Source organism: Terrapene carolina, unplaced genomic scaffold, assembly GCF_002925995.2.
Source record: "Terrapene carolina triunguis isolate 2854851 unplaced genomic scaffold, T_m_triunguis-2.0 Scaffold32561, whole genome shotgun sequence".
Classification (NCBI taxonomy): Eukaryota; Metazoa; Chordata; order Testudines; family Emydidae; genus Terrapene; species Terrapene triunguis.
Window position 1 is genome coordinate 280 of NW_020696912.1, and position 15879 is coordinate 16158.

Consider the following 15879-nt stretch of genomic DNA (forward strand, 5'->3'; position numbering starts at 1 on the left):
CCAAGCATCCGTAGGGGAAACGGGCTAATGTTTAGCGCAGCAACCCGCCCCCTGTTTAGTCAAGAGGTAGTTTAATAAAAGATTCCAGCTTTGGGGGCTGGGGATGAAGGTTGAAGGTCCTTCTCTTTTGATTATTCTAAGAAGATTGTGGACTTCAGTCTTTGGTTTACAAGACCAATGCTTTATGGGTTAAGCTATTAGAATATGTTAAGTTAGTATTTTGTTTTCGATTATACCTGCGATGGGCATGAGGATTAATAGAATTGAGAAGTAGAGAATGGAGGCTACTTGTCCGATAATGATGAATGGGTTTTCGACTGGTTGTCCTCCGATTCATGTTAGTACTAATAGGTTGGCAATCAGGGATCAAAATAGGATTTGTGTTAGTGGGCGGAATTGGGTTGTCCGTTGTTTTGATGTATGTAGGGCAGGTATTAGGAATAATACTAGGATGGATATTAGGAGAGCGAGTACTCCGCCTAATTTATTTGGGATTGATCGTAGGATTGCGTAGGCGAAGAGGAAGTATCATTCTGGCTTAATATGTGGTGGGGTGGATAGGGGGTTGGCTGGTGTAAAATTGTCCGGGTCTCCTAATAGGTTAGGGAAGAATAGTGTTAGGGTTAGTAGTAAGGCTAGCATTAGGATGAGTCCGAGTAGATCTTTATATGAGAAGTAGGGGTGGAATGGGATTTTATCAGTGTTTGAATTTAACCCTGTTGGGTTGTTTGATCCGGTTTCGTGTAGGAAGAGAAGATGTATTACTGTTAGGCCTATAATGGTAAATGGTAGTAAGAAGTGGAAGGTGAAGAATCGGGTTAGGGTTGCATTATCTACTGAGAATCCTCCTCAAATTCACTGCACTAGTGTGTTGCCAACATATGGGATGGCTGAGAGGAGGTTAGTAATGACGGTGGCGCCTCAGAAAGATATTTGGCCTCATGGTAGGACATAACCTACAAATGCGGTGGCTATTGTTAGGAGTAGTAGAGTAGTTCCTGTGTTTCAGGTTTCTTTGTATAAGTAAGAGCCGTAATAAATTCCTCGTCCGATGTGTAGGTAGATGCATATGAAGAATAGGGAGGCGCCGTTAGCATGTATGTTACGGATAAGTCATCCGTATTGTACGTCTCGGGTGATATGGGCTACTGATGAGAATGCTAATGAGATGTCTGGGGAGTAGTGTATGGCTAGGAAAATTCCGGTAATGGTTTGTAGAATTAAGCAGGTGCCTAGTAGGGATCCAAAGTTTCATCAAGCAGAGATGTTGGATGGGCTTGGTAGGTCGATGAATGAGTTGTTGATAATTTTTGCTAGGGGGTGGGTTTTTCGTAGGTTTGTGCTCATGGTTATTGTAGTTGAATACAACGATGGTTTTTCAGATCGTAGGTCTTGGTTTAAATCCGAGTAGTAATTATGATATATTTTATGTTTTTGTTTGGGTTTTGTTTTGTTTTCTGGATGGTTGGTGTGTCTTGTAATCCATCTCCTTATTATGGGGTTCTTAGTTTGGTTTTGGGAGCGGCTTTTGGGTGTGGGGTGTTAGTTGGTGTGGGAGGATCTTTTGTTTCTTTGGTGTTATTTTTAATTTATTTGGGTGGAATGTTGGTGGTTTTTGCTTATTCATCTGCGTTAGCAGCGGATCCCTATCCTGTGGGTTGGGGGAGTTTAGGGGGGGTGGTTTATGTGGTGGGTTATGCTTTGCTTGTTGTAGGTCTTGTGGTTATGGGTTCTTTTTTGTGGGGTGTAGGTGGATTTGGGGAGGTTACAGCTGATGCTGTTGGGATAAGTGTTGTTCGTTTGGATTTTGGAGGGGTTTCATGGTTTTATTATTATGGTAGTGTAATGTTTTTGGTTGCTGGTTGGGGGTTGTTGTTGACATTGTTTGTTGTGTTGGAGTTAGTGCGAGGTTTATCTCGTGGGGCATTAAGTTGTATTAGGAGTTAGGGTCATAGGTAGGGTTTGGTTTTAGGTAAAAAGTTTGTTTTATTTGTAATATGGGGTGATTGGGCCGGTAAGTTTTATTTTAGGTGAAGGAGGAGGTAGGTTATGTGGGGTTGATTTTATAGGGTATGTGTTTTCTTAGGCTAAGGTTGTGGGTGAAGGCAGTTATTGGTAGAGTGAGTGGGGTGGTGTGAATTTGTTGCTGGTTATTAGCGGGGTGGACAGGGTTGTGTGTATTTTGGTTTGGTTATATTAGAGTGGTTAGTATTAGTGCTAGAAGTATTGTTAGGAGGAATGAGATTATGTAGATTTTAATGAGGCCTTTTTGTGATGAGGAGGTGAATTTTGTCGGGGGGATTTGTAATTTAGTTAGTCCTTTTGGACCAATGTTTTCGTATCAGGACTGGTCAGTTGAGTGGGTTGCAGTTTTTTGTGAAAGTTTTAGGTGTGTTTTTGATAGCGTGCGGTGGATTAGGGGGTTGAAATAGATGAGTGAGATAATAGAGTTATGGGTATTGGAGGGTTTTGGGGGTATTTTATTGACTATTGAGGTCAGTTTTAATCCTATTATAAAGCCAATAATTGTTACTGTTAATGCTGCCATTTTAATTAATACTGGTATGGTTGTTATTGGAGTTTTTAGTGATTCAGTGCTTAATGCAATAAATGGTCCGGCTACGATGCTGCCTGAGGCGAGACGAATAATAGGGTTTATAATTATGGGAATGTTTTCATGTAGGTATATGGTTAAAGGGTGTTTAGGGTGTCCTGTTTGTACTAGTATTGTAATTCGTAGCGTATATACTGCAGTGAATGAAGTTGCTATTAGTGTTAGGAGTAGGGCTCAAGCATTCAGGTATGATGTGGACATGGTTTCAATGATGATGTCTTTGGAGTAGTATCCTGTTAGGAATGGCATGCCTATGAGTGCTATGTTACCGATAGTTAAACATGTGGAGGTAATAGGTATTGGTTTGTGTAATCCTCCTATCTTTCGAATGTCTTGTTCGTCATTTAGGCTGTGGATGATATAACCGGCGCATAGGAATAATATGGCTTTAAAGAATGCGTGTATGGAAATGTGTAGAAAAGCTAATTTTGGTTGATTTAAGCCAATGGTGACTATTATGAGGCCGAGTTGGCTTGATGTGGAGTAAGCAATGATTTTTTTTAAGTCATTTTGGGTTAGGGCGCATAAGGATGTGGAGAATGCGGTGATGGCTCCCAGGCATAGGCAGATTGAGAGAGCCCATTTATTAGTGGCCATGAGTGGGTGTACTCGAATGAGTAGGAAAATACCGGCGACGACTATAGTGCTTGAGTGTAATAGTGCTGAGACTGGGGTTGGACCTTCTATGGCGGCTGGTAGTCACGGGTGGAGGCCGAATTGGGCTGATTTTCCAGTTGCAGCTAGGATGAAGCCTAGGAGTGGAAGCAGGGGGGTAGGATTACCGTAGGTAGTGAATTGTTGGAAGTTTAGTGAGGTTAGGGTTATTAATATTCAGGCCATGGAAAGGATTAGTCCAATGTCACCAGTGCGGTTGTAGATAATAGCTATTAAAGCTGATGAGTTTGCTTCTGCTCGGCCTTGCCATCAGCCGATTAGTAGGAATGATATTATTCCTACCCCTTCTCAGCCAATAAAGAATTGGGGGAGGTTGTTAGATGTGACTAGAATTATTATGGCTATTAGGAAAATCAGTAAGAATTTGAAGAATTTTTCAATGTGTGGGTCTGTTGCTATGTAAAAGTGGGAGTATTCTATGATAGCTCATGTGACAAATAGGGCGATTGGTATAAATATGAGAGAATAGTGGTCGAAAATGAGGTTTAGTTTGATATTAAATGTGGATGTATTTAGTATGGTTAGGTCGGAAAAGATTTTTGTAGGGTTTGGATTTAATCAATATAAGTAAAGTAATGGAATTAGGCTAATAAAGAATGCTGTTTTTACAGCTGTTTTTGTATTAAGAATTAATTGTGTTTTAGGTAAATATAGTAAGGCAATTAGTGGTAGTGCTAGTGTGAATAGGGTTAATATAAATGTAATATCTATAATGTTCACTACTTTCACTTGGACTTGCACCAAGGGTTAATGGTTTCTAAAACCAATGGATTAACTTCTATCCTTTAAAAGTGAGGGAGCTGAGGGGTTAGTCTCAGGTATATGAATTAGCAGTTCTTATTGTGTAACACCTCTCTCGGTTTATAAGGAGGTTTTAACTCCTATTTTTAGAGCCACAGTCTAATGTTTGTTTTAAAACTATATTAACAGTAAAAGGTGCCTCAGATTAGTTCGGGTTTTATTATTAGTAATGTTATAGGGAGGATGTGGAGGATTATAAGGAGGTGTTCTCGTGTGTGGGTTGGTGGGATTATTTTGATGTATGAGGGTGCTTCTCCTCATTGTGTTGTGTATAGTATATATAAGGTATATGTGGCAGTGATTAGGGTTCCTAATCCTGTCACTAGGATTGTAATGTTTGATCAGTTGAATAATGAGATAATAATGGTTAGTTCTCCCATTAGATTGATGGTCGGCGGAAGGGCCATGTTGGTCAAACTGGCGAGGAGTCATCATAGGCCTATTAATGGGAATAAAAGTTGCATGTTTCGGGCTAGTAATAATGTTCGGCTGTGGGTTCGTTCGTAGTTTGTATTAGCCAGACAGAAGAGTATTGATGATGTTAAGCCGTGGGCGATTATAAGTGTGATAGCGCCTGTGTAGGCTCATTGGGTTTGTGTTAGTGTTGCAGCAATAACGAGCCCTATGTGGCTTACTGATGAGTAGGCAATTAATGATTTTAAGTCTGTTTGGCGTAGGCAGATTGAACCAGTTATGATTACTCCTCATAATGCTAATACTATAAATGGGTAGGAGAGTGTTTTTGATAGTGGATTTAGTGTTAATATGATGCGAATAATACCATATCCTCCTAGTTTAAGTAGTACTGCTGCTAGGATTATTGATCCTGCGATTGGGGCTTCTACGTGTGCTTTTGGTAGTCATAAGTGTAATCCATATAATGGTATTTTGATTATAAAGGCAGTTAATAATGCAAATCATCATATTGTGTGGGTTCATGTGTTTATCATGGTGGGTTGGTTAAGTTGTATTATGCAAGTGGATAATGTGCCAGTTTGGTTTTGTAGAGAGAGAAGGGCGATTAGTAATGGGAGAGATCCGATAAGAGTGTAGAATAGGAAGTAGGTTCCGGCATTTAGTCGTTCTATTTGGTTACCTCAGCGTGTGATGATTACTAGTGTTGGGATTAGTGTGGCTTCGAATATAATGAAAAATATAATTAGTTCTGTAGTTGAGAAGGCTAGTATTAGTGAGATCTGTAATAGAATAATGATGAAAGTGAAGGTTTGTTTTCGTGAGGTTGGTTCTATAATTAGATGATTTTGGCTGGCTAAAATTATTAGGGGGGTTAGTCAACATGATAGGATAAGTAGTGGGGCTGATATTTGGTCAATGCTTAAATAATAGTTAGAGAAAGTTATGGTTAGCTCTTGAGGGGGGTTAAATCATTGTAGGCTTAGGAAGGCGATTACGAAGCTGTTAATTAATGTGGTAGGTCATAGTTGTTTTGGTTTACATAGTGTGATTGTTGGCAGTAATATGATTGTTGGAAGTAGGATTTTTAGCATTGTAAAAGATTTAAGTTTTGTAGGTGGTCTGATCCGTGAGTTCGTGAGGATGCTACTAGTAGTGAGAGTCCTATGCCAGCCTCACAGGCTGAAAAGGACAATATTAATATAGGGGCGAGTATGAATGATGTATTTTGTAGTTGGATAGGTCATATGGATAGGGCTATATAGAGTGATAGTATTATGCTTTCTAGACAGAGTAGGGTTGAGATTAGGTGGGTTTGGTGTAATGAGAGGCCTGTAATACTGATAATAAAGGCTGAGTAGTAGGTGAAGTGTAGGGGTGTCATTTGGTAGCCGTGGGGCATTAATCACGATTGACTAAGCCGAAATTAGTTGTTTTATGTTAAACTAGCTATCTATTCTGCTCACTCTAGGCCCCCTTGAATCCACTCATAGGCGAGGCCTAGCGTTAATAGTAGTAGAATGGTGAGGGCCCAGGTGAAGGTGTAGGTAGGGAATGGGAGTTGGATGGCCCATGGTAGGGGTAATAGTAGTGCGATTTCTAGGTCAAATAGGAGGAATAAGATTGCTACTGAGAAAGAATCGGATTGAGAATGGAAGGCGGGCTGATTCTAGTGGATCAAAGCCGCATTCGTATGGGGATAGTTTTTCATTGTCTGGTTTTATTAGTGTTAGTCAGTAGTTTAGTATTATTAAAATTATAGATAAGGTAATGGCGATTGTCATGGTTGAGATTGTTACGTTTATTACTTTTCTTTAGGGTTTAACTAAAACTTAATGATTGGAAGTCATTTGTACTTTTATACTAGAAGAGCATGAACCTCATCAGTAGATTGATACGTAGAGGAATAACCATACGACATCTACGAAGTGTCAGTATCAGGCGGCTGCTTCAAATCCGAAGTGGTGGGTTGAGGTAAAGTGGAATTTGATTTGTCGTAGCAGGCATACAATTAAGAATGTTGAGCCAATAATTACGTGGAGCCCATGAAAGCCTGTTGCAACGAAAAATGTAGAACCATATACACCGTCAGCGATTGTAAATGGGGCTTCGTAGTATTCTATAGCTTGTAGTGCTGTAAAGTATAATCCTAGAAGGATTGTTAGAGTGAGGGCCTGAATGGTTTGGTTTCGGTTGGTTTCTATTAGGCTATGGTGTGCTCAGGTGATTGTTACCCCTGAAGCTAGTAGGACTGCTGTGTTTAATAGGGGGACTTCAAATGGGTTTAATGGAACGATTCCTGTTGGTGGTCAACACCCGCCTAGTTCTGGGGTGGGGGCTAAGCTTGAATGGTAAAAAGCTCAGAAAAATCCAATGAAGAAAAATACTTCTGATGTGATGAATAATATTATGCCGTATCGTAGTCCTTTTTGTACTGGAGGGGTGTGATGTCCTTGGAAAGTTCCTTCTCGTACGATATCTCGTCATCATTGGAGTATAGTTAGGAGTATGATTAATAAACCTAGGGTTATTAGTAGTGTTGAGTTGTAGTGGAACCATATGGCAAGTCCTGAAGTTATTAGTAGTGCTGCTGCTGCTCCTGTTAATGGTCATGGACTGGGGTCTACTATGTGGTAGGCGTGTGTTTGGTGGGTCATTAGGTGTTTTCTTGAAGGTATAGGCTTAAAAGCAGGACGAATACGTAGGCTTGAATTATAGCTACAGCTAGTTCTAGAATTGTTAATAGTAGAAGTGTTATTGTAGTTAGTACGGACAGAGTAAATGTTGTTGATATTAGGGAGATTGATGCGATGGAAGTCAGTTGAATTAATAGGTGGCCGGCTGTTAGGTTGGCTGTAAGTCGTACACCTAAAGCTAGGGGACGGATAAAAAGACTGATTGTTTCAATAATGATAAGGATTGGGGTTAGTGAGGTAGGAGTGCCTTCTGGTAATAGATGTCCTAGTGATGTTGTTGGTTGGTTTCGAAGGCCTACTAGTACTGTGGCTAGTCATATTGGAATGGCTAGTCCTATGTTTATGGATAGTTGTGTGGTTGGGGTAAATGTGTATGGTAGGAGTCCTAGTAGGTTTGTTGTTAAGAGTATGGCTATTAGTGACGTTAAGATAATAGATCATTGGTGGCTTGTTTTGTTGAGTGGAAGTATCAGTTGTTTTGTAAATAAATTGATTGTTCATAGTTGGAGGGTTGATGTTCGGTTTTTTAGTCATCGGTTGTTTATAGTTGGAAAAATGGCTGATGATATTAGTAGGGCTAGAATGACTAATGGGATTCCTAGGATTTGTGGACTTATGAATTGGTTGAATAATGTTGGGCTCATGGTCAGATTCATGGGTTTGTACTTTTAATTTTATTGTCTTTATTTACAGGGTTATTTATTGATAGGTATGATGAAATTTTTGGTTGTAGGATAATGGTATATACTAATCATGAGGAGGAGAGGATGAGGAATCATGGGTTTAGGTTCAATTGTGGCATATCACTAAGGAGGGCGGATAATTCTCTTTTTCTAGCTTAAAAGGCTAGCGCTATCCTTCATAGCTTCTATAGTGATTAGGAAAGTGTTAGTGAGGATCAACTTTCGAAATGTTGTAATGGCACAGATTCTACTACAATTGGTATAAAGCTATGGTTAGCCCCGCAGATTTCTGAGCATTGTCCGTAGAATATTCCGGGTCGTGTGATAATGAAAGTTGATTGATTTAGTCGTCCTGGGACTGCATCTGTTTTTACGCCTAATGATGGTACTGCTCATGAGTGTAAAACGTCTTCAGCCGAGATTAATATTCGAATTGGCGATTCTATGGGTATTACTGTACGATGATCTACTTCTAGTAGTCGGAAGTGTCCGTTTGGCAGGTCTTGAGTTGGGATTATGTAAGAGTCAAATTCAAGATTTTCGTAGTCAGTGTACTCGTATGTTCAATATCACTGATGTCCTATGGCTTTGATAGTTAAATGTGGGTTATTAATTTCGTCTATTAGATAAAGGACTCGTAAGGATGGAAGTGCAATGGTGATTAAGACAATAGCTGGTAGAATAGTTCAAATTATCTCTACTTCTTGAGCATTTATAGTGTTAGTATATGTTAGTTTTGTCGTTATTATCAGTGTAATAGTGTAAAGGACTAGGGTGCTAATTAAAAATACGATTATTAAGGTGTGGTCATGAAAGTGGAGTAGTTCTTCTATAATAGGTGATATTGCGTCTTGGAATCCTAGTTGAAGTGGATGTGCCATTAAGTCGTAAGGGATTTAAACCCATAATTTAGCCTTGACAAGGTTAAGTAATATGTTTTACTAACGTCTTGAAAGAAAGAAACATAAAGGTTATGTGATTGGCTTGAAACTAGTTTAAGGGGGTTCGATTCCCTCCTTTCTTGAGTTTGCACGTGGGCTGGTTCTTCATAGGTATGGTATGGAGGGGGGCAGCCGTGTAGTCATTCTACGTTAGTGATTGTGAGTTCAACTGTTATTACTTTTCGTTTTGAGGAGAATGCTTCCCAGATAATAAATATTATTATAATTACTGCTACTAGAGAAATTAAAGATCCGATTGATGAGATAGAATTTCATAGAGTGTATGCATCTGGATAATCAGAATAACGTCGTGGTATTCCAGCTAGGCCTAAGAAGTGCTGAGGGAAAAAAGTTATGTTGACTCCTGCGAATATTACCCCGAAATGTACTTTTGCTCAAGTTTGGTGTAGTGAGTATCCTGTGAAAAGAGGGAATCAGTGGGTAAATCCTGCTATGATGGCGAATACAGCTCCTATTGATAAAACGTAGTGGAAGTGTGCTACTACGTAATAGGTGTCATGTAGTACGATGTCTAAGGATGAATTAGCCAGTACAATGCCTGTTAGTCCTCCAATGGTAAATAGGAAGATAAAACCGAGGGCTCATAGTATGGGGGCATCTCATTTAACTATTCCGCCATGCAGGGTAGCTAGTCAACTAAATACTTTTACTCCTGTTGGAATAGCGATAATTATTGTTGCAGATGTAAAATAGGCTCGAGTATCTACGTCTATTCCAACAGTAAATATGTGGTGGGCTCAGACGATGAAACCTAAAAATCCAATGGATATTATTGCTCAGACTATTCCTATGTAGCCAAATGGTTCTTTTTTTCCGGCATAATATGTGACTACATGGGAAATTATACCAAATCCAGGTAGGATTAGGATATATACTTCAGGATGCCCAAAGAATCAGAATAAGTGTTGGTACAGGATTGGGTCGCCTCCTCCTGAAGGGTCAAAGAATGTTGTATTCAGATTTCGGTCTGTGAGTAGTATAGTGATGCCTGCAGCTAGTACGGGTAATGATAATAATAATAGGACAGCTGTAATAAGTACTGACCACACGAACAGGGGTGTTTGGTATTGTGATATGGCCGCAGATTTTATGTTAATTGCTGTGGTAATAAAGTTGATAGCACCTAGAATTGAGGATACACCAGCTAGGTGAAGAGAAAAGATAGTTAGGTCTACAGAGGCACCGGCGTGGGCTAAGTTTCCAGCTAATGGGGGATATACAGTTCAGCCTGTACCTGCGCCCGCTTCAATTCCTGATGATGCTAGAAGTAGTAATAGGGATGGGGGTAAAAGTCAGAAGCTTATATTGTTTATACGTGGAAATGCTATATCTGGTGCCCCAATTATTAATGGTACAAGTCAATTTCCGAATCCGCCGATTATAACGGGCATGACCATAAAGAAAATTATGATGAAGGCATGGGCTGTAACGATAACATTATAGATTTGGTCATCCCCTAAAAGGGCCCCGGTTGACTGAGTTCTGCGCGGATTAGTAAGCTTAATGCTGTGCCCACTATTCCTGCTCAAGCCCCGAAAATCAAGTATAGGGTACCAATGTCTTTGTGGTTAGTAGAGAAGAATCATCGGGTTAAAATCACAGGTAAGGTGGCTGAGTAATTTAAGCGTTGGGCTGTAGACCTTTTTACAGAGGTGCAATTCCTCTTCTTATCAGATTCCGTAGTGAAATTCATGTCAAATTGCAAATTTGAAGATACACTTTAATTGGTGTCGGGGTTTTCCCGCTTTTTTAAGAGAGCGGGAAAAGGTAGTCAAAAGCCCGCTGGATTGGGTGTTTAGCTGTTAACTAAATTGTTGTGGGATCGAGGCCCATTTGTCTAGTAAGGCTTTAGCTTAATTAAAGTGTTTGAGTTGCATTCATAAGATATAAGATAGAGTCTTATAGGTCTTAACAGAAACTAAGAGGTTTTATCTCTTGTTTGGGGCTTTGAAGGCCCCTGGTTTGGTAGATTTGATCCTAAGTTTCTAGGGGATTGTTAGAAGGGTTGGTGTGATTGGGAGTAGGGTGATAGATAGTATGGTAATTGGGGCTAGATAAGGTTTTTGATTTGTTTTGTGGCGTCATTGTTGTGGATAGTTTGTTGAGTTTGGTGGTAATGTGATGGTTGTGTAGTATGAGATTCGTAGGTAAAAGAATAAGCTAAGTAATGATATTAAGGCCATTATAATGGCAATAATTAATATGTGTTGTTTAGTTAGTTCTTGAAGAATTAATCATTTAGGCATGAATCCTGTTAGTGGGGGTAGGCCGGCTAGTGATATAAGAGTGAGTATTATTATGGTATTTAGTGTTGGTAATTTTGTTCATGATGTCATGATTACAGAAATTATATTTGTTTTTAGAGTTTTAATTATTAGAAATGTTGTTGAGGTTATGATGGTGTATGTGTAAAATGTGAGTAATATAAGTTTGGGGGATAGAGTAAGGATTGTGGCTATTCATCCTAGGTGGGCGATAGAGGAGGATGCTATGATTTTTCGTAGTTGGGTTTGATTTAACCCATATCATCCGCCAATTAGGGTAGATATTAGTCCAAGTGTTAGCATTAAAGGTGTGTTTAGTGATTGGGCGGTTATTGTTAGTAATGATAGTGGGGCTAATTTTTGTCAGGTAGTCAGGATTAAGGCTGTTATTGTGGTAGTCCCTTGTAGTACTTCTGGCAATCAAAAGTGGAATGGAGCTAGTCCTAGTTTGATAGCTAAAGCTGTGGTAAGGATGATACATGGGATGTTGTTGGATATTTGTGTGATATCTCATTGTCCTAGTGTTCAGGCATTTATGGTGCTGGAGAATAGGATTAGTGTTGAAGCAGTTGCTTGTGTGAGGAAGTATTTGATAGCTGCTTCAATTGCTCGTGGGTGATGTTGTTTAGCAATTAGTGGAATAATAGCTAGGGTGCTGATTTCTAGTCCAGTTCATGCTATAATTCAGTGGTTGCTGGATATTGTGAGCAGTGGGCCTATGATTAGACTTGAAGTAATGATTATATTTGCGTGTGGGTTAATTAGTAAAGGAGGGGTTTAAACCAACATTTTTGGGGTATGGGCCCAAGAGCTTAGTTAGCTGACTTTACTAGGATGTAGTATAATTGGAAGTATGGGGAGTTTTGATCTCTCTGGTGTAGGTTCGAGTCCTATTTTTCTAAGGAGACGAGAGGATTTTAGCCTCTATTATTTACCCTATCAAGGTAATCCTTTAGTTTCAGGCACGTGTCCTATAGTATAGGGGGAAGTCCTGAGGAGGTGATTGGTATTGATATATGTCATAGGCAAAGTGCTAGGGTGATGGGGAGAAAGTTTTTTCATAAGAGGTGTATTAGTTGATCGTATCGAAATCGTGGGTAAGAGGCTCGGATTCATAGGAATCCTGCAGAAAGTAGTATTACTTTTGATATTAGTGATAGGGAGAATAATTCTGGGGTATTGCTTATGTAGGCTGGGTTTAGGAATAGGATAGCTGTTAGAGTATTTATTATTAGAATGTTAGCGTATTCTGCTAGAAAGAATAGGGCAAATGGGCCGGCGGCGTATTCAACGTTGAACCCTGATACTAGTTCAGATTCTCCTTCGGTTAGGTCGAATGGTGCTCGGTTTGTCTCTGCTAATGTGGAGATATATCATATTATTATTAATGGTCAAGATGAGAATATTAGGTATATTGGTTCTTGTGTAGTTATGAATGTTTGTGTGTTAAATCCCCCTGAAAATAAGATTAGTGAAAGTAGAATGATTCCTAGGGTTACTTCGTATGAAATAGTTTGGGCTACTGCTCGTAGGGCGCCTATTAGGGCGTATTTTGAGTTCGAGGCCCATCCGGATCATAGGATGGAATAAACTATGAAGCTGGATAAGGAAATTAGAAATAGGAGTCCCAAGTTGAGGTCGGCTAGTGGGAAAGGTAGAGGGAGTGGGAGTCAAGTTGATAGAGCTAGTAATAGGGCTAGAATTGGGGATGCTGTAAATAGTATGATGGATGAGTTAAGTGGGTAGATTGGTTCTTTAATGAATAGTTTTATACCATCTGCGACTGGTTGTAATAGTCCGTATGGACCCACGGTGTTGGGGCCTTTTCGAAGTTGTATGTATCCTAATACTTTTCGTTCGAGTAATGTGAAAAAAGCAACAGCGATTAGAATTGGAATTATGTATATGAGTGGGGGTATTAGGTTTGATATTAGAGGTTTCATAATTGGAGAGGGGAATTGAACCCCTGGGTAAAGGGTTTAGGTCTTTTGCATTTTACCTGGCTCTGCCACCCCAATGAGGCCCTTTTTTAGGGCTAGTAATTAGTTTTGTTTTATTATTAGTTTAGTTGTTTTCACTAATGTAAGGTAGGGCTTGTTTTTAATGTGGGCTCCATCTTTTCGGTCCTTTCGTACTGGAAAAGGCTCAAAGGTTTGTATAGATAGAAACCGACCTGGATTGCTCCGGTCTGAACTCAGATCACGTAGGACTATTAATCGTTGAACAAACGAACCCTTGATAGCGGTTACACCATCAGGATGTCCTGATCCAACATCGAGGTCGTAAACCCCATCGTCGATAGGGACTCTAGGGTGGGATTGCGCTGTTATCCCTGGGGTAGCTTGGTCCGTTGATCAAATATGTTGGATCATTTTACTGTTAAGTACTTTGAATTGTAAGTCTAGGTTTGGGAAGTATGTTCTTTTTTCGGAGGTTTTGTTTTACTCCGAGGTCGCCCCAACCGAAAATATGGATCAAATTCTAATTAAATATAAGTCCTTGGTTAGATATTGATGATAGTTGATCTGTATTTAAAGTTCCACAGGGTCTTCTCGTCTTATAAGGTTATCCCTGCTTTTGCACGGGGAGATCAATTTCACTGATTATCAGTAAGAGACAGGTAGAACCTCGTTTGGCCATTCATTCTAGTCTTTATTTAAAAGACAAGTGATTACGCTACCTTTGCACGGTTAGGATACCGCGGCCGTTTAACAATGTCACTGGGCAGGCATTACCCCTAATACTTGTGTGTTGCTAGGGGCTATGTTTTTGGTAAACAGTCGGGTTCGTTTGTTTGCCTAGTTCCTTTTACGGATTTTAATCTTTCTTGTACGCGCTCCTTTGTTGGGTTAACAGTTTAATTTATATGGTGTTTTAAGTGTTGTTGGTTAATATAGTATTGGTTGTTAATAATCAGTAGTTTATCTGTAATGACTTAAGCTAGTGCGTAAGAGAAGTTTTTCTTCTTGTTACTAATTTTAGCATTAGTTCTTCTATAGTGGTAGAATAGCTCAATGTTATTTGGGGAAAAAAGTTTTATGTTAATGTTTGTGGGGTAGTGAGCTTTGACGCTTTCTTTGGTGGTGGCTGCTTTAAGGCCTACGGTATTTATGTTTTGGTGTTTTATCCTCCATTTTAGGTTGTGTCCTTTTTCAATTAGGCTGTACCCTAATTGAATATATCTTAAACTTTTCTTTTAATTAACTTTGAGTTGTTTTTAGAAAATTTAAGGTTGAACTCACATTCTTTTATTGAGCAACCAGCTATTACCAAGTTCGATAGGCTTTTCACCCCTACTTATGGGTCTTCCCACTCTTTTGCCACAGAGACGGGTTTTGGCCTGTGATATTGGCTGCCTTTAAGTAGCTCACTTGGTTTCGGGGGTTCAGACTTTAGTTCTCTTTGCTTGAGTGTACTGGCTAAATCATGATGCAAGAGGTATAAGGGTTAGTCTTTGCTTTTTATGGCTTAGTGGTTATTTCATGTTTTTCATCTTTCCCTCACGGTACTGTCTTTATTGCTCCTACTATCTTTTCTATCACCTATACTTAGATGGTAAAATGTTTTGGTTGTTTTCTGGTAGTGATTTTTTTAGTGAATTTTTATTTGTTGGTTGGGCTAGATTGTTGCTCAAAATAGTCGTTTTAATAGACATCTTTCAGGTGTAAGCTGAATGCTTTTTATTAAGCTATGTTTTGATATTCCAAGTACACCTTCCGGTGCACTTACCTTGTTACGACTTGCCTCATCTGTTTTTTGTTATGGTTTATTTATGGTTTTATTGGTTATTTGAGGAGGGTGACGGGCGGTGTGTGCGCACCTCAGGACCGGTTTAAATTGGGCTCTCTGTTCCCAGTTTACTGCTAAATCCTGCTTTTAGGACTAGTTTCATAGTTCTTTTCCGTGAGTAATTTCTAATATAGAAAATGTAGCCCATTTCTTCCATCTCAGTTAGCTACACCTTGACCTGACTTGTTAATGATTTGTATTGTTTTGCTTACTTTTATATCCTTCATAGGGTAAGCTGGTGACGGTGGTATATAGGCGGGTTGGCAAGAGATGGTGAGGTAGATCGTGGATTATCGGTTATAGAACAGGCTCCTCTAGGTGGGTTTGAGGTACCGCCAAGTCCTTAGAGTTTTAAGCGTTTATGCTCGTAGTTCTCTGGCGGATATTTTTGTATATAAATATCTGGGTTTAGGGCTAAGCATAGTGGGGTATCTAATCCCAGTTTGTGTCTTAGCGATCGTGGGTTCAAATAATTCTGTAATATTAAGGTTATTTTCATAATGTGTTAATATATACTTTTACGTATGACAGTGAAGTGATTGGTTCACCTTAATTTTATGGGTTAGAAATTTTAATCACATTTTACGCCGGTTGTCTGTTAGTTTGGGCTTCTTGTGTAACCGCGGTGGCTGGCACGAGATTTACCAGCTCATGTTTGCTATAACTAAGTCAAGCTTATGCTTATTGCTTAATTTTTATCACTGCTGAGGTACCCTTGGGGGTGTGGCAGGGCTAGGTGTCTTGGGCTATCATGGTGTGCCTGATACCGGCTCCTTTAGTCTGGTTAGGACTGTTAGGGTGTTTTCACTGGTGTGCGGATACTTGCATGTGTAAGTTTAGCAAAAAGTAACAGTAAGGTTAGGACCAAATCTTTATGTTTTTGGGGTATGTTGGTTACCCATCTTGGCATCTTCAGTGCCGTGCTTTATGATAAGCTACAATAACATTATAATATAATATATATATATATATATATATATA

The 15879-nt window shown here is 39.5% G+C and overlaps 4 pseudogenes; all 4 read right to left on the bottom strand.

Annotated features, from left to right (window-relative positions):
- Positions 1 to 2191: 2191 nt before the first annotated feature.
- LOC113409336 lies at positions 2192 to 4036 on the bottom strand (annotated as a pseudogene).
- Positions 4037 to 4217: 181 nt separating this feature from the next.
- LOC112122654 lies at positions 4218 to 4950 on the bottom strand (annotated as a pseudogene).
- A 1946-nt stretch (positions 4951 to 6896) lies between these two features.
- On the bottom strand, positions 6897 to 7999 carry LOC112123573 (annotated as a pseudogene).
- A 2061-nt stretch (positions 8000 to 10060) lies between these two features.
- Positions 10061 to 13402, bottom strand: LOC113409337 (annotated as a pseudogene).
- Positions 13403 to 15879: the final 2477 nt, after the last annotated feature.